This window comes from Tachyglossus aculeatus, chromosome X1, assembly GCF_015852505.1.
Source record: "Tachyglossus aculeatus isolate mTacAcu1 chromosome X1, mTacAcu1.pri, whole genome shotgun sequence".
NCBI lineage: Eukaryota > Metazoa > Chordata > Mammalia > Monotremata > Tachyglossidae > Tachyglossus > Tachyglossus aculeatus.
Window position 1 is genome coordinate 75,736,406 of NC_052101.1, and position 21,775 is coordinate 75,758,180.

The following is a 21,775-nucleotide window of genomic DNA, read 5'->3' on the forward strand; positions in this document are numbered from 1 at the left end:
AGGAATTCGAGGCAGCGCGTGTAGACAACTCGTTCAAGGAGTTTGTAAAGGAATGGTAGGAGGGATATGGGGCTATATAGGGATATAGGGATAGGGATGTAAATTCTCATTATCTTCAGATAGGTGTTACTTGTTAATGGCCTTGAAGGCATCTGTTGCAGACAATACAAAAAGGAGTTGTTCTCTCAGCCTGCACAAAATGGAGGGTCACTGTCAGCATACACAAAATGGAGTCAGGCACGTCAAGTCCGCTGTGGACAACAATCCCCCCTTTGATCCCTTCGAGGCCCATGGCCTCCGAGAGGATCACACCGACCCTTGTCGGGATAACAAAGGTCTTCCGCAAAGCCGGCGCCTAAAGTAAAGGACAAGGAAAAGACAAAAAAATCCAGGCATAGCTTTACACACACAACACACACAAAGCCGGTGCCTAAAGTAAAGCACAAGGAAAAGACAAAAAAATCCAGACATAGCTTTACACACAAAACACACACAACAATCCCGCTCTTCAGTGAAACACGGCGTCCAGATGGCGCTGCATGTCCATGACCTCAGCCTTGGACAGGGGTATGGTCAGGGTTTGCAGAAGCATCAGGGTAGATGAAGCGTGTCGGAGGCAGACCTTCAGGATCTGAAAAACACAGCACACCAAAGCAAAGAAGGAACAGAACCCTAAGGCCAAACGCTGCAGCTGAAGGAAACTCAAAGCTTCAGGAGGGATATTGGGGCAAAAACATAAAGCAGTCTGTCCATCCCAAAGGCACACACCAAAACTAGCCAGCAGCAAGACACACAAACAAGCAACCAGACAAAATCTCAGAGGACCGAGGCCCATCTGGTAGAAGTTCAACGCAGCCTGTTTTGTTCTCTGTCTCCCCCTTCTAGACTGTGAGGCCACTGTTGGGTAGGGACCGTCTCTATATGTTGCCAACTTGTACTTCCCAAGCGCTTAGTACAGTGCTCTGCACACAGTAAGTGCTCAATAAATACGATTGATTGATTGATTGATCATTATTATCATTATTATTAGACAGCACCACCATCCTTCCTGTCTCACAAGCCAGTAACCTTGGAGTTATCCTTGACTTCTTTCTCTCATTCAACTCACAAATTCAATCTGTTACTAAATCCTGTTTAACCTCTACAGCATTGCTAAAATTCTCCCTTTCCTCTCCATCCAAACTGTTACCACATTAATCCAATCACTTACCCTATCCCACCTTGATTACTGTATCAGCCTCCTTGCTGACCTTCCTGCCTCCTGTCTCTCCTCACTGCAGTCCATCCTTCACTCTGCTGCCCAGATCAGTTGTCAACTGAAACGTTCAGTCCACGTTTCGCCACTCCTCAAGATCCTCTAGTGGTTGCCCATCCACCTCTGCATCAGAGAGAAACTCCTTACCATTGGCTTTAAAGCCATCTTGCCCCCTCCTACCTCACCTCACTACTCTCCTACTGTAACCCAGCCCCCATACTTTGCTCCTCTAATGCCAACCTACTCAATGTACCTTGATCTCATCTATCTCACCACCGACCTCTTGCCCATGGTCTGCCGGTGGCCTGGAATGCCCTCCCTCTTCATATATGACAGAAAATTACTCTCCCCACCTTCAAAGCCTTATTGAAGGTACGTTTCCTCCAAGAGACCTTCCATGACTAAGCCCTCTTTTCCTTTATTTCCACTCCCTTCTGTGTCACCCTGACTTGCTCCCTTTATTCACCCCCACCACCCCCACAGCTCTTAAATACATATCTGTAATTTATTTATATTAATGTTTGTCTCCCCTTCTAGATTGTAAGTTCATTGCAGGCAGGGGATGTGTCTGTTTTATTGTTATATTGTACTCTCCTAAGCACTTAATACAGTGCTCTGCACACAGTAAGAGCTTAATAAATATGATTAATTGATTGGTATGGTCTACTGAAAAGGAGAGAGGATAGAAGCAGGGAACCTAGTCAGGTCTCCATTATGGTAGTACAGCTGGGAAGTGGTGGGAGGATGTTTCAGGGTGGCAGTTGTAAGTGTGGAGAGAAAAGCCATAATGACAGGGGAAAAGCCATTAGGACTTAATGACATAGAAGCCGCACAGTATAGTGGAAAAGACCATGGGCCTAGGAGTTCAGAAACCTAGCTTCTAGTTGCATTCCACCACTTGTGTGATCTTGGGTGAGTCACTTAATTTCTCTGTGCCTCAGTTTCCTCACACCTTCTCCCTATCCTCTTAGCATCCTTTTTGGGACCTCCATTATGTCCAATTTAACTACCTTAAATCTACTCCAGTGCTAATCATAGTGCTTGACACATAGTGTTTAATAAATTCATTATATTATTATTATTATTTGAGGGAGATACATGAGAGGAGTTAAAAGATGACATTTAGGTTGTGAGCTTGTGGGATAGGAGGATGGTGACATTGTCAACAGTGATGGGGAAAGTCAGGAGGAGAGATTAAGAGGTAAAATGGGTATTGTTCACATTAAATTGAATTGCGGGTGGATAATCTAGATGGAGATGCCCGGAAGGCAGGAAGAAATATGAGATTCGGATGTAATGATACTTGCTGCTGCTGTCCCAGTGGCAGTGATGCTAGCTCTCATGATCTAGGCAGTATCTGTGATCCTGGTTATGATAGATGGTAGATGCGGCAGTATGTCTATCTCTCTCTGTCTCTGTCTGCATCTGTCTCTCTGTTTCTCTCCCTCCTTTCCCGTTCTCTTTCTGCCCTTTCTTCCAGTCCCCCCGTTCCACTGTTTCCTGGTTTGGGGGCCAAAATCCATGGAGGCCCTACCTCCACCCTGTTTTGAGCACCCCCCAATAAATGGTCACTTTCTGATCAGACCATTTTGGTCCCACTTTTGGCCAGGATGGTGGGACATGTCCCAGGGAGGTGTAGGTGTGGAAGAAAGGTGGGTGAATGACCACCTGGCATATTTACTTACATGTTCTCTGCCCACAATGAGCTGACAGTCTAGAAACCTCTTGTCCACTAACTCTACTGTTCTTTGAAATTTCCCTCCCATGGTTCACCCCTGCACCCCTTCTTCACAAGCACGCTACCACTCCAAATTTTCCTGCTCCCAATTTCTATGACTTTTTTCTATGACAATTTCTATGCCCAAAGCTACACAGCTGGAATCAGTCAATCAGTGGTAATTTATTGAGCACTTACTGTGTGCAGAGCACTGTACTAAATGCTTGGGAGAGTACAACAGAATTAGTGGGCATGTTCCCTGCCCATAACAAGGTTATAACCTGGAGTAGTAATCTGGGGGTAGTGGTGATTCATTCATTCAATCAGTCAATTGTATTTATTGAGTGTTTACTGTATGCAGAGCACTGTACTAAGTGCTTGGGAAGTACAAGTTGGCAGCATATAGAGATGGTCCCTTCCCAACAACGGGCTCACAGTCTAGAAGGGGGAGACAGACAACAAAACAAAATGTGTAGACAGGTGTCAAAACCATCAAACTCAAATAGAATTATAGCTATATGCACATCATTAACAAAATAAATAAAGTAGTAAATATGTACAATACGTGATGCCTGGCCTCCTCCATGGCCTGATCCTGCCCTGGTCCAGCCCCAAACCAATCGTAGGGACCAGGTAGCATAAACTGTAAGTGGCCCCCATGGCCAAGGCTTTAAAACAAAGCACGTGGGGCCATTCTGATTATATATATTGGACTGGTCTGGTGTTAAGTCACAGGGATGATGGTAGCTTGATAGCAAGTGATCGGAAGCAGAAGGCCACTAGTTCTGTTGTATTGTACTCTCCCAAGTGTTTATAGAAGCAGTGTGGCTCAGTGGAAAGTGTACGGGCTTTGGAGTCAGAGGTCATGAGTTCAAATCCTGGCTCCGCCACTTGTCAGCTGTGTGACTTTGGGCAAGTCACTTAACTTCTCTGTGCTAGTTACCTCATCTGTAAAATGGGAATTAAGATTGCGAGCCCCCCGTGGGACAACCTGATCACCTTGTAGCCTCCCAGCGCTTAGAACAGTGCTTTGCACATAGTAAGCACTTAATAAAAATGCCATTATTATTATTATTATTATTGCTGCGCTCTACACCTAGTAAGTGCTCAAAGAGTCAGGGCTGGGGATGGGCCTCAATCTAAGGGAGGAAGTTAGACTCATTGAGAAAAATCTACGAGGAGAAAAGATAGGCTTAAAGTAATGTTAAAAAGAAAAGTAATAGCTCATTGCTGCTAGTCATTCCATCTAGACTGTAAGTTCCCTCTAGCTGTGAGCTTTCTCTAGACCGTAGACTCGAACATGTCTACCAACTGTTGTTATATTGTACTCTCCCAAGTGCTTAGTACAGTGCTCTGCACACAGTAAGTGCTCAATAAATATTTAAACTGTGAACTCGTTGTGGGCAGGGATTGTCTCTATTGCTGTATTGTACTTTCTCAAGTGCTTAATACAGTGATCTACACACAGTAAGTGCTCAATAAATATGACTGAATGAATGATTGATTACTGCTTCATCCTATAATTCTTCACCACACTAAGCAAGACCATTCATGGACAAACTGATGCCTTCTCTCCAACAATCTAAAAGTTTGGAAGGCAGGATTTTAACACCCTCTGCTCCTTGCAGGGAGCGGGGTTCAATCCTGTGGGTTCAGATTGCTAACTGTAATTTTTTTTGGCAATCTAATACATTATTATTGAATAGAACAAAGGGAAATGAAATTGGTGGATAGAACTATCCATTATCATTTTTTTTTACATGAACAAGGTTAGTGACCAGAGCTTTCTTCAAAGTAGATTATATGACAATGTTGTAAATAGAAAAATAAAAAAGGAACCTGGAGTATTTACTTAGAATGGCAGAATTTCTCATTTTGTTTCATTGTTTTGTTCCTTTGAGAGGGCACCTTCACCACAGTTGGTCTGTAGCCCTACTGTTTCCCGTCTTTTGTAACAGTTACAGTGGCAATTACTTGATTTCCTCTTAGGATGTTATTGTCTCTTGATTAGTTGGTAGGGAACATTGGAACTGTAGGATGACTCACATTTTCCGTGTGACTAGAGAAGAGGCCGCTTCTGGCATAAAATTTTGGAATTACCAAACTCTTTCATGGATCTGTATAGCTTGGAAACTAGATTTTTGCTTTTAGCTTATTTTGAACTGGGCTTTTTGCCAGTCCTCTTCAATGTGCTTGACTTCCATTATCAGAGGAAGTGGGTTACCCTAAATAACTCTGGGCTCCAAACCATTGGAAGCACAAGGAGTCAGCTGAAATTGTGGCTTAAAAATTTTTATAACTTAAATGAGAGTTTTGATCCTAGATTTTGGTGTATGGAAATATAAATAAATATACATCTGCTTTTCATTTCTCCCTATGCAAGAGGTGATATGGAGTCGTGATTGGCTTATGGTTACAAAATATCAGCATGCAATTGTGTTAAACTGTAAGTAGTTTAAGTGGAGTGAACATATGAATTGCATGTAAATAACCAACCCATCCACCATTTGTATTTGTGCAGTTTGCTTTGAACTGTGATGATGATTTCTTAAATTTCAATTTAATTGAGCAAGTAAGGAATGTCTGATGTACCACGATCTTTGTGGTTGGTGTCTAACAAAGTACTGTGAATATTAAAATACTATTTTTTAACTGCTCTTTTGGTTCAAGGATGAGATTACAGATGGTGATATTTTAATGGGTGTGACTGATGAATAATGTCAGCTTCAGATTTCTGACCACACTGAGATGGGAAAAAAATTGCCAACGCTTTTCCACTTGATGATATTCCCTGGTGTGGCTGCCTCTCTTACTTACTAATTTAAACCAGCCCTGCTGATAAAACCAATGTATAACAATTGGCAATCCCTTGCAAGCTGAGTGCCTATAAAGATTAGTCTTTTTCCGCACTGTTGTGTTTGGCATTCAGTGTTCAGCTCCTCTTGGACTGGAAACTCCTTGTAGCCTGGGAACATGTCCCTAGTACAGTGCTCTGCATACATACAGTAAGCACTCAAATGCCACTAATTTATTGATTCAATGCTATTTTCATTTCTCTCTGTCACAATCTTTTTTTTATGGTACTTGTTTAACACTTACTATATGCCAGGCACTGTACTGGACACTGGGGTAAATAGAAGATAATCCTGTTGGACACAGTTCCTGTTCCATGTAGGGCTCACATTTTACAGATGAGGTAACTGAGGCCCAGAGAATTTAAGTGATTTGCCCAGGGTCACACAACAGACAAGTGCAGAGACAGGATTAGAACCCAGGTCCTCTGACTCCCAGGCCCGTGCTCTTTCCACTAGGCCATGCTGCTTCAATCTTCCTGAAGTTTTAAGGTACTTCTGTGATCATATTCTGGATGCCCTTTTATGTTTTTCCAGAGGTCTGGCCCATTGTTCTGGTTATAAGAATAAACACATTTTAAAAATAATCTTATTTGTGTTAGCCCTGCGATTAAAAAACACTTGATAGCTGCAGGATCATTTATTAGGAAGCAGCATGGTGTAATGGGTAGAGCATGGGCCTGGGAGTCAGAAGGTCATGGGTTTTAATCCTGGCTCTGCCACTTGTCTGCTGTGTGACCTTGGGCAAATCACTTTACTTCTCTGGGCCTCAGTTACCTTATCTGTAAAATGGGGATTGAGACCGTGAGCCTCATGTGGGACAGGGACTGTATCCAACTTGATTTGCTTGTATCCACCCCACCACTTAGTACAATGCCTGGCACATAGTAAGCGCTTAGCAAATACCATCATCAATTATACCCTGGATCCACAAGAAATACGATCCTTGAAAATGTGGGAAATGTTTTCCTGTAGACTAAAGTGTGATTTCTTCTTCTTTTTTTTTTAAATGGTATTTGTTAAGCACTTACTCTGTGCCAGGCACTGTACTAAGTTTGGGGTAGATACAAGCTAAATCGGTGAGACACAATCCATGTCCCACACTGAGCTCACAGTTTTCATCCCTATTTTACAGATGAGGTAACTGAGGCCCAGAGAAGTGCAGTGACTCGCCCAAAATCATACATCGGATGAGCTTCTTTGTTTCCTGTTACAGAGCCACCCCTGACATGATGACCTAGCTCTCTCAGGTAATTACCAAGTACACTGGAGAACATATCCTGCCCACCTATCCAGTACATATAATATATATAATTTTTTTTTAACCAGGGACTCACCTGGCTCCCGCTTGTGCCATGTGCTGCCACAGCCACCTCCAGCAGTAATGGAGCAGGAAAATGAGGGTCCAACTGGGATCTCAACCCAGGGGCATTTCCTGCTCTGATGAGACAGCAGTTCTCCGCCAACCAACCTTGACTACAGTTAATGAATAGGAAGCAGCTAAATGTGTTTCTCTGGCTTCAGTAAAGGCAGCACAGGCCCAGGGAGAGAGCAAGAGCGAGAGATCTCCGTCCCTTCCATTTCCACCCCATCTGGGCCTCCTCCTTCCCAAGCCCCTAGCAAAGCGGAGAACCCAGCCCAAGCAGTGCAGCAGAGGCAAGGTGGAGGAAAGAAGGGACTGGAAGGGGGGCTTCCCTGCAGCAACTGTGTCAACAATTAGTGCATAACCTATCTCTGGATTTCCCATATTGTGGTTGTTTGGAACAAAGGCTATGCTGGTATTCATGTTTAATAACAAAAATTACTCAGAGTGAGGTTTATTTATTGCCTGCATTTTAGTGAACTTTTGAACAAAAGTACTTGGCACTGCATATCACTTACGGTCAGGGTAGGCTTTGCTTTCATTCAGTTGTTCATTTGCATTTGAACTGTACTTTCCAAGCACTTAGTACAGTTCTCTGCACATGTTAAGTGCTCAATAAATACAATTAAATGAATGAGTACATGCTGTTTAAAGTCAAAATCTGCCTGTCCGTTGGGAAACCTAGCTTTTGTTTCTTACTGATGAGACCTTGCAAGTCACTCTAAGTTTGCCTTTTATGAAGTGGAGGTGATACTATCTACATATTGTGGGTAGATTAATGAATTTGGATGAAAACATTTAGGGGCTGTGGTTGAATCAGAAAATAGCTATTGTTACTTTTATTATCAGTGGGGCTGTTGTGTATCCAAGTGAGGAGAACTGAAAGGGTCATAAAGAGTAGCAGGTAAGGTGCAAACAGGAAATTAAGTGGGCCATAAAGGAGCTTGAGGAGTACTTTGTAAGGCATGCCACAGCTTCTAAAAAAATTCTTCAAAAGTAGGAAGCTGGTAGGGAATTATGGAGCTACTTGAGGATCATGGGTTTAATGGTGCACTTAGGGATGAAAAGTAGCCAGCAGGCCCATTTAATTCTTTATTTTGGTCTTTGTTGGGGGAGATAGAGCAATTCTTTTACCCCATTTTAAAAAAATAATAGAAAGGTCAGAGGAACTGGATGCCCTTGTGGTGACCTCACAAGCTGTTTTAGGCCCAATTTAATGTAGTAGATGTAAACAAAATCACCTGAACCAGATGGCCTCCAGCTGAGAGCTCCAAAGGACCTCTGAGGGAAAGTTGCAGAATTCCTGGCACAAGTATGACCACAGCTTACAAATTGCTGCTGTACCAAGAACTGGTAAATTACTAATGTCACTCTAGTGGCAATTCCTGGTTTGGTAATGTGACTTCAAGTAACTAGGGGGAAGAAAACACCAGTGCTCAGCACTGTGATTTGGACAGAGCAAACACTTAAAAAAAATGGTGTTTGTTCAGCACTTACTATATGCTGGGGTAAATACATGGTAATCAGGTTGGGCACGGACCCTATCCCACATAGGACTCACAGTCTTGTTCCCATTTTACAGATGAGGTAACAGAGACCGAAAGATGTTAAGTGATTTGCCCGAGCTCATGCGGCAGACAAATGGTGGAGCCAGGGTTAGAACCCAAGTCCTCCTGACTCCCAGGCCCATTCTCTTTCCACTAGATCATGCTGCTTCTCACTTAATAAATACCATTACTCCTACTATTCCCAGGTTCAAGTAGGACAAGAGGTTGGCAGGGCTCATATCTCTCAGGAGAGCCTGAGTCAGTTAGTTCAAGTCACATGGGCCTCAGTCTGTGACTGGCTCCGATCCCATGTGGCCCCTCTTTGGGGGTTTGATGGGGTATTACTGAGAAGTTCATAGAAATTGCCACTGGGTAACTCTCAACTAGAAAGTTAGTTCCAGAAGTGATTGTGAAAAGTGTGAACTAGAGAGCCTCACCTCTATACCTGGCAAATTAGTAGAATTGATAATTAAGTTTACGGGTCAGGGAGCACTTAGAAAAACTCATTTTTTTGGGAGGAAAGACAAGATAGTTTCAATAAGAGAAAATCGTGCTTCACTTAAATTCAAGAGCTCTTTTAAAGGGTCAACAAGCACGTAGAGAAAAGGAAATCATGGGGTACAATATATCTAGATTTCCAAAGGGACTTGGAAAAAGTTCCACATTTGAAACTTTTTAAAAAATGGGATAATTGTAGAATTGAAGGGAATGTTCTCTCATGGATAGAATGCTGGGTAAAAGAGAGCCAGCAAAAAGGAAAAATGAAGGGCCACTTTTCTTTATGGAGAAATGCAAATAATGGAATTCCAAAGGAATCAGTGCTAAAACCACTTTTGACTTCTCAATAAATGATCCAGAAGAGAGAGTGGGCAGGGAAATCTCCAAGTTTGCAGATGACAGTGAGGTTTTCCGTGTAATGAAATGTCACACAGATGGACTTAAATTGTAGATGTCCCAATAAAGTTGAGTGAATGGGCTGAAAAAATTGCAGACGAATTTCCGTGTGAGCAAGAGCAAGGTAATGCACTCAGGGGGAAAGAATTCAGTTTTATGACCTTGGCTTTGAGCTGTCTGTCACAAGTCAGGACAGAAATATCAGATTTATAGTTGACCCTTTTGGCTGCATCCATATACTCAGATTTGAAGGGAGTCAATAAAGGCTAGGCATCATCAGGTAAAGGATAGAAAGTAGAACAAAAACTGTAATTTTGCCACTATGTACAGGCACAGTGCACCTGCCCTTGTAATATTGTCTTTGGTTCTGGTAGCGACATCTTAAGAACATAGAGCAGGAAAAGGTAAAGTGAAGGTCAACTAAGATGATCAGAAGGGTGAAAAAGCTTTCATGTGAATCTAGACCAAAAATGATAGTATTTCTCAGTCTGGAAAGCCAAAGTTTGATACAGGTGTAATTTGAAGCTTCCAGAATCATGAAAGATGTGGACAAGACCAAAATCACTGTTTACTATGTCCCACAACAAGATGAGGGGACACCCATTGAAGTTTGAAGTTAGGTTCAAAACAAAGCTAAATAGAACCACTTCTGCACACAGGTGACGCATCATGGCCTAGTGGAAAAAGCACAGGCCTGGGAGTCAGAAGGACCTGGCTTCAAATCCTGACTCTGCCACTTTTCTAATGGGTGACCTTGGGCAAGTCACTTCACTTTTCTATGTCTCAGTTACTTCAGCGTGGCTCAGTGGAAAGAGCACGGCTGTGGAGTCAGAGGTCATGGGTTCAAATCCCGGCTCTGCCAATTGCCAGCTGTGTGACTTTGGGCAAGTCACTTCACTTCTCTGTGCCTGTTACCTCATCTGTAAAATGGGGATTAAGACTGTGAGCCCCCCGTGCGACAACCTGATCACCTTGTAACCTCCCCAGCACTTAGAACAGTGCTTTGCACATAGTAAGCACTTAATAATTGCCATTGTTATTATTATTATTAAGACTGTGAGCCCCATGTGGGACCTGGACTGTGTCCAAACTGATTAGCTTTGATCTACCCAAGTGCTTAGTACAGTACCTGGAACCTAGTAAGCACTTAACAAATACCATAAAAAATAGTGGTAGAGTATATGTGAAGACCAAAAATATCAAAGAAGTTTGGATAAAATAATGGATTACTATAAAGAAAGTTTTGGATGTAGAGTGAAAAGCAGCATGGCTTAGTGGAAAAAGCACAAGCTTGGGAGTCAGAGGGTGTGGATTCTAATCCTGACTCTGCCATTTGTCTGCTGTGTGACCTTGGGCAAGTCGCTTAACTTCTCTGAGCCTCAGTTACCTCATCTGTAAAAATGGGGATTAAGAGTGTGAGCTCCATGTAGGACAACCTGACTACCTTGCATCTACCCCAGCACTTAGAACAGTGTCAACTTCCTTGACACATAGGAAGTGCTTAACAAATACCATTATTATTATTATTAGTCCATTCCTAAATATTATCAGGATGGCTGTGAAAGAGGACACCATCTACTTGGTTCCTTCAAACATCTTGTAGGCATTGTGGCAGACAGAATATTGGGCTGGATGGATTATTAGTTTGATCCAGCCAAGGCATTTCATGTGTTCTTAAGATGTTTCCATTGGCTCCAGGCTATGCTGCGGTTCCCAAAGAAAATTGTTTTTCCAAATCCTGCTCAGGGGTGGGTGGGGGGAAATATTTGGCTTTCAGGTGATTTGCTGAAGGGGTGCCAACTTTTAACTTTAGTGTAGAGGCTAAGAGAGGGTAGGGTGTTCACGGACTGTGACAGTAGCTTCCAGGGATGGAAGTTCCTTCTCGCTGTCCAGTGAGGGTTCAACAATTCTTTGGCTGGCTCCAGAGCCTGGTGTGGAAGAGAGAAACCCCTGTTCTGGCCATGGCCAGGAACTGAAGCCCAATGAGATACAGAGAGTCCTCACCTGAGACCCAGAATCCACTGGAGGTAAGAGGACTCTCTGGCTCATCCCCAGAACCCCTGCTAGGCTCAAGGGCTAGACTTGGATGAAGAGGAGCCCCCAGTTCATGAGCAGAACCTCAATTGATGCTGAATCCCCACTAGGCTACTTGACCAGACCAAAAGTACAGTGGACAATCACCTCATTCTCAGGACCACCAAACACCTTGCTTGGCTGAACCGAATGTATCCGGAGGGAGGGCAAGGAAAGGACAGGCAAGTGATCAAGAGACAGGCCAACCAGATTCTAAAATAACAATATCACTGAGTCCTTTCTGAGGAACCACTGGGTGAGAACCATTGACTGCTTCTGCTGGAAAAATAGACACCCAGACTGTTGGGGCCCATGGAGAGATGCCGAGGTTCAGCAGCTCCTAATCCACATTTTTATAAATACTGGACCAGCTATGGCTGAACTGGGGTATTAGAGAGTTCGGTGGAGGGGATTACAACACATCTTCTTATTCCAAACAATTGTCCTCAAATGCCGAATTCGCTAATAATGAGTTCTCCCAGGCTCATATCTGTTGGTTGACATTATTCATTGATTCATTCATTCAATCGTATTTATTGAGTACTTAGTGGATGCAGAGCACATAAGTGCTTGGAAAGTACAATTCAGAAATAGAGACAATCCCTGCCCACACTGGGCTTACAGTCTAGAAGGGGGGAGACAGACATCAAAACAAGTAAACAGGCATCAATATAAATAAATAGAATTATAGATATATACGTCAAAACAAGTCAACAGGCATTAATATAAATAAATAGAATTATAGATACATACATATATACACAAGTACAGTGGGTGGAGAGTGGATAGAGCAAAGGGACCGAGTCGGGGTGACACAGAGGAGAGAAGGGGCTGAGAAAAGGGGGGCTTAGTCTGGGAAGGCCTCTTGGAGGTGAGCCTTCACTAGGGCTTTGAAGGGGGGAAGTGTGATTGGAGGATTTGAGGAGGGAGGGTGTTCCAGACCAGTGGTAGGATGTGGGCCAGGGGTCGACGGTGGGACAGACGAGAACGAGGCACAAAGTGAGAAGGTTAGCATCAGAGGAGCGGAGTGTGTGGGCGAGGATGTAGAAGGAGAGAAGGGAGGTGAGGTAAGAAGGGGCAAGATGATAGAGAGCTTTGAAGCCAATGGTGAGGAGTTTTCATTTGATATGGAGGTTGATAGGCAACCACTGGAGATTTTTGAGGAGAGGGGGGTGACATCCCAGAACGTTTCTGTAGAAAGATAATCCGGGCAGCAAAGTGAAGTATGAACTGAAGTGGGGAGAGACAGGAGGTTGGGAGGTCAGAAAGGAGGCTGATGCAGTAATCCAGTCGGTATAGGATGATCGATTGTACTAACAAGGTAGCGGTTTGGATGGAGAGGACAGGGCGGGTCTTGGTGATGTTGTGAAGGTGAGACCGGGAGGCTTTGTTGATGGATTGGATGTGTGGGGTGAATGAGAAAGAGGAGTCAAGGATGACACCAAGGTTGTGGGCTTGTGAGACAGGAAGGGTGGTTGTGCCGTCCACAGTGACGGGGAAGTCAGGGAGAGGACAGGGTTTAGGAGGGAAGATAAGGAGCTCTATCTTGGACATGTTGAGTTTTAGGTAGCAGGAGGACATCCAAAAAAAGATGTCTTGAAGGCCGGAGGAGATGCGAGTCTGGAGGAAGGGAGAGGAAACCAGGGGAGGAGGTATAGATTCGAGTGTCATCCTCATAGAGATGATAGTTGAAGCTGTGGGAGTGAATGAGTTCACCAAGGGAGCAAGTGTAGATGGAGAATAGAACAGAACCAAGAACTGACCCTTGAGGAACCCCTACGGTTAGGGGATGGGATGGGGAGGAGGAGCCTGTGAAGGAGAATGAGAATGAAAGGCCAGAGACATAAGAGGAGAACCAGGAGAGGATGGAGGCAGTGAAGCCAAGACATTGGGACTACTGAACTCAGGAGACAAAAACTTCAGAAACAGATTGGTGTATGACTGGCAAAAATGACTACTTTTATCACATTGCCTTCCTTTCCATTTTCCCATTAGATGCGTCAGATTTATTCCTCTTTCATTCAGTTAGAATGGTCTATTGCTGGGTAGGCAATAGGCCAAATTCTCAATTCTCTACATCTCACATAGCCTTTTCAGAAGTGTGAGTTCTGACTGACTTCAAAAAAAATTCATGTGAAAAAAGCATATGTGGAAGACCGAAAGGAAGTAGAATTTCTGTAATCCTTTTAGTCAACAATAGATTTTGCTACTTGCTCAGGATTTTTCATTTTAGCTTTCTGAAAATCTTTATCAGAATCCATTTAATCAACACTATTCATTTCATTTTAATGGCAACCAATTTAAATTTTTCCACAATGAATGCAAATTTGGACTGTGTGAATATCCATTAAAGTACACAGACAGTGCACAGGGATGAACAATCCAAAATTGGTTTCAATATATTTTATGGTATTTGGTAAGTGCTTATTATGTGGCAGGCACTGTGCTAAACACTAGGGTAGATATAAGCTAATCAGGTTGACACTGTCCATGTACCACATGGGACTCACAGTCTTAATCCCCATTTTAAAGATGAGGTAGCTGAGGCACAGAGAAGTTAAGTGACTTTCCTAAGATTACACAGCAGACAAGTGGCAGAGCTGGGATTAGAACCCAGGTCCTCTGGTCTCCCTGCTCTGCGCTCTTTCCACTAGGCCACTCTGCTTTTCAAATTTCTACTACCTCAATTTTGCTTGAGACAACAGCCTATTTTTGATGTAAGACAATTTATCCCTGATAGATGGATTTATTTTTTAAAGGGTTCCAGTATTCTAATGAAAGAGAAATAAAAGACAATCAATCTGAGGAATCTAATGGGAAAGTGGAGAGAAAGGCAGAGTGAGAAAAGGAGTTAGTCACTTGTTCCAGTCAATTTTGCGACTGTGGGCAAGGGCTTTCCCTGAGATTTATGAGACAGAAGCAGCATGGTGTAGTGGATAGAGCACAGGCCTGGAAGTCAGAAGGTCATGGGTTCTAATCCTGGCTCTGCCACTTGTCTGCTGTGTGACCTTGGGCAAGCCACTTAACTTTTCTGTGCCTGTTACCTCATCTGTAAAATGGGAAGCGAGACTGTGAGCCTCACGTGGAACAGGGACTGTGTCCAAACAAATTTGCTTGTACCTACCCCTGAGCTTAGTACTGTGCCAGGTACACAGTAAGTGCTTATCAAATACCATAATTATTACTATTATCATTAAGACCTCTTCATTCCGCTTCCCTTGCTGTCCCCATGGCAGCTCTAGGAAACGGATGACAGCTAGGGAACTTAAGGTACAGAAAGAAAAAGTTTACTCTGGGCCTTTTTCTGTTCTCTTTCATATACTTCACCCCATCTGCCTCTGTCCTCTCTTTCCATTCCATCACCGGGTTCAAGCAAGGATAAAAATGAGATTTTTCTCATGTCTTAATGACTCACTGTACTGGGTGAAAGACACTCATGAAGGTGGCAGGATGCTGTACCTTTTGCATTTCATGTAGCTTCATAGAAATAATTTGAACAACATAGATAAAATGAAGTCTGAGTTTATGTATATATGTTGCACCTGCCAACAGCTGGGGGACATGTATTCACCCTGGTGCATACAAATCACCCTGCTGTTGGCAAAAAGAGTACAATTTCTATATATTAACTTAAGGAAAAGAACGTTAAATTTGGGGTTTAACGTTTATAAAGTAGTCAACACAGAAATAATGATCCAAATGCAGTTGATGGCCAATACCGTTACACTCGGTGTATCTTTTACCTGCTCTAGGAAGAATTTCCTAGGAACAGCATGGTGCAGTGGTTAAGCAGGAGATAGGCATCGCAGAAATTGGACACTCCAATGCTAATTCTGTTTCCAGTGCTTTCTTTCTGATCCTGGTAAAGTTGCTTCCTCTCATTAAAATTGTAGCTCAAAGTCCACCTCCTCCAAGAGGCTTTCTCTGGTTAACTCCACCCATTTCCCATTTCTCCAGCACAATCCATTGACCCCCTACTTTCCATTCTCCTCATTCATGTATTTATTTACACATATTTATGTTGATTGTATATTTGTCTTCTCTGTTAGATTGCGAGGAACTTGATGACAGGGATTCTTTCAATAATTTTTCTGCATGCCGAGTGCTTTGCCTAGTTCGATACAACCTATGGGTGTTTAATAAATTCTTGTTGCTAGTGAGTACTATATTCCAGTTTTCAGAAATCTTATAGTATGGCAACACCAGACCGGCAACATTTTTAGTCAATATAGAGCCTTTACTATGCCGGTATTTCATGATTTAGGTGCAATGTGACATTTATTGAGTAATGTGAACTGTATGCAAAACTCAGCCTCCTCTCTGACCTCCCATCCTCTTGTCTCTCCCCACTTCAATCCATACTTCGCCCGCTGCCCGGATTGTCTTTGTCCAGAAATGCTCTGGACATGTTACTCCCCTCCTCAAAAATCTCCAGTGGCTACCAATCAACCTACACATCAGACAGAAACTCCTCACCCTCGGCTTCAAGGCTCTCCATCACTTCGCCCCCTCCTACCTCACCTCCCTTCTCTCCTTCTACAGCCCAGCCCGCACCCTCCGCTCCTCTGCCGCTAATCTCCTCACCGTGCCTCATTCTTGCCTGTCCTGCCGTTGACCCCCGGCCCACGTCATCCCCCTGGCCTGGAATGCCCTCCCTCCCCACATCCGCCAAGCTAGCTCTCTTCCTCCCTTCAAAGCCCTACTGAGAGCTCACCTTCTCCAGGAGGCCTTCCCAAACTGAGCCCTCTCCTACCTCTCCCCCTCCTCCCCCTCCCCACCCCCCCGCCTTACCTCCTTCCCTTCCCCACAGCACCTGTATATATGTACATATGTTTGTACATATTTATTACTCTATTTATTTTACTTATACATATCTATTCTATTTATTTTATTTTGTTAATATGTTTGGTTTTGTTCTCTGTCTCCCCCTTCTACACTGTGAGCCCACTGTTGGGTAGGGACTGTCTCTATATGTTGCCAACTTGTACTTTCCAAGCACTTAGTACAGTGCTCTGCACACAGTAAGCACTCAATAAATATGATTGATTGATTGAGAACAGTAGGGATTTTGTTAATGGAGAGGGTCCTAAGTGCTGATAACTGAAACTGTGGATAATCCCCTTTCTCACCTACACAACCCATACATATACCATTGATTTGAGAGTTGTTTTGGAGCTACTGGGAGATTTTTGAAAGGAATTTTAGCAAACACCACAAAGCAGATTTTCATAGAACTATAAATACCTAAAAGTGATTTCACAAAAAAACACTTTTCCCCCCTTTTAAATCATTACCATAAATTACGAGTTAGCAAGGAATTAAAAAAGGTCTATATTCTTTCCTGGGACTTTTACCAGATGGAATTATTTAATTTGGAGATAATTTACATTAGTTTAACTTTAAAGAGTTATTTATCATTATTGCTGTTTCAGGCAAGAGGAAATGTGCTGAAAAATATTAGCTAATTCAACTCCAAATCTATATATTTCACATGTAATGAACTTCCAAATGCTTCAGCCTTATGTCCCGTCACAAAAAGAACTCATTTCTCTTTCCATTAGGAAGTACATATCCTCTGAGTGATTGTAAGTTATTATAGGCACAGGCCTGGGAGTCAGAAGGACCTGAGTTCTAAGCCCATCTCCACCACTTATTTTTCTGCTGTGTGACCTTGGGCAAATCACTTTAGTTCTCTGTGCTTCAATTACCTCATCTGTAAAATGGGGATAAAGATTGTGATCCCCATGTGGGATTAGGGCTGACAGTGCTTGGCATATAGTAAGCGCTTAACAAATACCATTAAAATAAGTCATATAAGGACAGGACTCACATATTTTTCCTCCACATGGCTCTCTGAAGCATTTAGTATAGTACTTGCTTAATAAATATTGATTGGTTTATTGATTGGTTGAATGCAGTGAAATAAGGGTCTCCTTTGCCTTTCACATTCTTTCCTTTATTCAGTCTTGCACCTGGATACCTCTTACTCTTCCCCACCACCACCTTTACCATGTGTATGTTTTTCACTTCCCTAGATAACAATAATTGTGGTTTTGCTAAGTGCTATTCTGTGCTAAACCCTGGGGTAGATACAATATAAACAGCTCCTTCCATTGCACCCTTGTTCCTTTCATAATTTTTGGTTAATAATGTGGTATTAAACACTTACTATCCTCCAGACACTGTACTAAGCACTGGGATAGATACAAACTAATCGGGTTGGATACAGTCCCTGTCCCACATAGAGCTCACATTCTACCCTTTTGTCTTTTCTGCTGTTCTGCTGCCTCCTCTCTCTCATTTCCTTCCCTAATTTTTTGTTTTGGATAATGACCAACATACTCTTTATACTTGTTAATCATTAAATAATTACAATAACTATAATTGTGATAAGTACCAAATTAATTGCCATTTCAAATTTGATTTGATTTTCCAGAAATACCCACTGGATATTTGGAAAAGAATGATGCAAACAGAAGTCTCAACTGCAAATTAGCTTTCTCACTGATTTGTAGAAACATGCTTGGGTTGCCGGTGCTAGAAATCTCCAATTTCTAACACTATGTATCGTTGAACTGAAAAGCAGACTAGGAGAAAGGTATTGAAGTATTCCGAGATAATATTTAATCAAAAACAGCAAATGGCTTCATTCTGTGGACTGTAAAGCAGAAAAGCAGCATGGCCTAATAGTGCATGGGCCTGGAAGTCTGAAGGACCTGGGTTCTAATCCTGGCTCCATCACTTGTCTGCTATGCGATCTTAGGCAAGTTACTTCACTTCTCTGTGCCTTAGTTACCTTATCTGTAAAATGGGGATTAAGACTATGAGCCCCATGAGGGACAGGGATTGTGTCCAATCCAATTTGCTTGTATTCACCCCCGCACTTACTATAGTGCCTGGCACATAGTAAGCACTTAACAAATACCACAGTTATTAATATTATTATATAAAGTGACTTCCTTGGAGGTAGCCCTTACTCAATCCATGCCACCTTTTCAAGACTACCTTTGTTTCCCTCCTACCAGACTGAAAATCATAAGATTAGTGATTTGGACATCCCTGCTTTTCTTTCTAATTTCTTACAAAGGAAATAGATTAAAGCTTTGATGAAGCCTAGCACCATTAATTATGGAGGCTATTTACTCTGCAAATTTCCCATGCAGTTTTGAGTGTGCTCCAACACCTTCTGTTTTAATCTGGAACAGTCTGCTGACTGATGATAGAGTGTGAAGCCAATTGGTGATGAAGAAAACTTTCCATTATTCTCTCTCCTCCTCCTACTATCTGTAAATAATTTTGTCTTTTTTTCTGGTATTTGTTAAGCACTTAATATGTGTCAAGCACCTTTCTGGAAGTGCTGGGGTAGAAACAGGTTAATCAGGTCGGGCACAGTTCCTGCCCCATGAGTCTAATTAGGAGGGAGAATGGGCATTGAATCCCAGTTTTACTGTAGTGGAAACCAAGGCACAGAGAAGTTAAATGTCATGCCTAAGGTCTCACAGCAGGCAATTGGTAGAACTGGGATTAGAACCCAGGTTCTCTGACTCCGGTACTCTTTCCACTAGGCTAGGTTGCTTCCCATGCAGTGTCCTTCAGTCTCGATCTTTAGATTGTAAATTCCTCAAGAGCAGGGATTATGTCTTCTATTTTTATTATTATTTAAATTAAAATACTATTTTATTATATTCTTCCGTATGATTAGTACAGTGTTTCACTCACTGAAGGTGCTCCTTCCAGACATTTAATTCCCTCCTCAAATCCTCTGTCCCCCCTGTCTGCCCCATCCCTTGCCCACAATGACCTGGCCACCTACTTTATTGATAAAATCAAAACTATCAGATGTGATATCTCTAAACTCTCCCCTGCCCCTCCCTCCTCTTACCCCTTCCTCAACTCTCCCATCTTTCCCAGGAGTATCTCAAGAGATCTCCTGCCTTCTCTCAAAATCTACTCCCTCCACTTGCGCTTCTGACCTCATCCCTTCACATGTTAGCAAAACACTTGTCCCTTCCCTTCTTCCTTCCCTAACCACCATCTTCAGCTGTTCTCTCTCCAATGGCTTCTTCCCCACTGCTTTCAAACATGCCCATCTCTTTCCTATCCTAAAAATCCCTCCCTTGACCCCATGACTCCCTCCAGTTATCGCCCCATCTCCCTCCTACCATTCCTCTCCAAACTTTTTGAGTGAGTTGTCTACACCTGCTGTCTCAAGTTCCTCTCCTCCAGTTCTAAACTTGACCCCCTCCAATCTGGCTTCCAACCCTTTGCTCCACAAAAAACACCCTCTCAAAGGTCACCAATGATCTCCTTCTTGCCAGATCTAACGGCCTCTACTCCTCTATGTCTCAGCTGCCTTCAACACGGTCGACCATCCCCTACTGGAAACATTATCCAACCTCGGCTTCACCGACACTGTCCTCTCCTGGTTCTCCTCTCTAGCTGCTCATACCTAGTCTGTCTCATGGGCTTCTCCTCTGCCTCCCACGTCTTAACTCTCCCACGTCTTAACACTCTCTGCTACTCTCCCATCCTTCCCAGCAGTATCCTCAGAGGAGCTCTCCTTCCTCCTCTCAAGTGCTACTCCGGCCACCTGTGCTTCTGACCCCATTCCCTCTCATCTCATGAAATCTCTCGCTCCGTCCCTTCTCCCCTCCTTAACTTCCATCTTCAACCGCTCACTCTCCACTGGTTCCTTCCCCTCTGCCTTCAAACGTGCCCACGTCTCTCCCATCCTAAAAAAACCGTCTCTTGACCCCACCTCACCTTCTAGTTATCGCCCCATATCCCTCCTACCATTCCTTTCCAAACTCCTTGAACGAGTGGTCTACATGCGCTGCCTCGAATTCCTCAACACCAACTCTCTCCTCAACCCCCTCCAGTCTGGCTTCCAGCCCCTACATTCCACGGAAACTGCCCTCTCAAAGGTCACCAATGACCTCCTGCTTGCCAAATCCAACAGCTCCTACTCTATCCTAATCCTCCTCGACCTCTCACCTGCCTTCGACACTGTGGACCACCCCCTTCTCCTCAACACGCTATCCGACCTTGGCTTCACAGACTCCGTCCTCTCCTGGTTCTCCTCTTATCTCTCTGGTTGTTCTTTCTCAGTCTCTTTTGCAGGCTCCTCCTCCCCCTCCCATCCCCTTACTGTGGGGATTCCCCAAGGTTCAGTGCTTGGTCCCCTTCTGTTCTCGATCTACACTCACTCCCTTGGTGACCTCATTCACTCCCACAGCTTCAACTATCATCTCTACGCTGATGACACCCAGATCTACATCTCTGCCCCTGCTCTCTCACCCTATCTCCAGGCTCGCATCTCCTCCTGCCTTCAGAACATCTCCATCTGGATGTCTGCCCGCCACCTAAAACTCAACATGTCCAAGACTGAACTCCTTGTCTTCCCTCCCAAACCCTGCCCTCTCCCTGACTTTCCCATCTCTGTTGACGGCACTACCATCCTTCCCGTCTCACAAGCCCACAAACTTGGTGTCATCCTCGACTCCACTCTCTCATTCACCCCTCACATCCAAGCCGTCACCAAAACCTGCCGGTCTCAGCTCCGCAACATTGCCAAGATCCACCCTTTCCTCTCCATCCAAACCACTACCCTTCTCTTTCAAGCTCTCATCCTATCCCATCTGGACTACTGCATCAGCCTTCTCTCTGATCTCCCATCCTCGTGTCTCTCCCCACTTCAATCCATACTTCATGCTGCTGCCCGGATTGTCTTTGTCCAGAAACGCTCTGGGCATGTTACTCCCCTCCTCAAAAATCTCCAGTGGCTACCAATCAATCTGCGCATCAGGCAGAAACTCCTCACCCTTGGCTTCAAGGCTCTCCATCACCTTGTCCCCTCCTACCTCACCTCCCTTCTCTCCTTCTACAGCCCAGCCCGCACCCTCCACTCCTCTGCCGCTAATCTCCTCACCGTACCTCGTTCTCGCCTGTCCCGCCATCAACCCCCGGCCCACGTCATCCCCCGGGCCTGGAATGCCTCCCTCCCCACATCCGCCAAGCTAGCTCTCTTCCTCCCTTCAAGGCCCTACTGAGAGCTCACCTCCTCCAGGAGGCCTT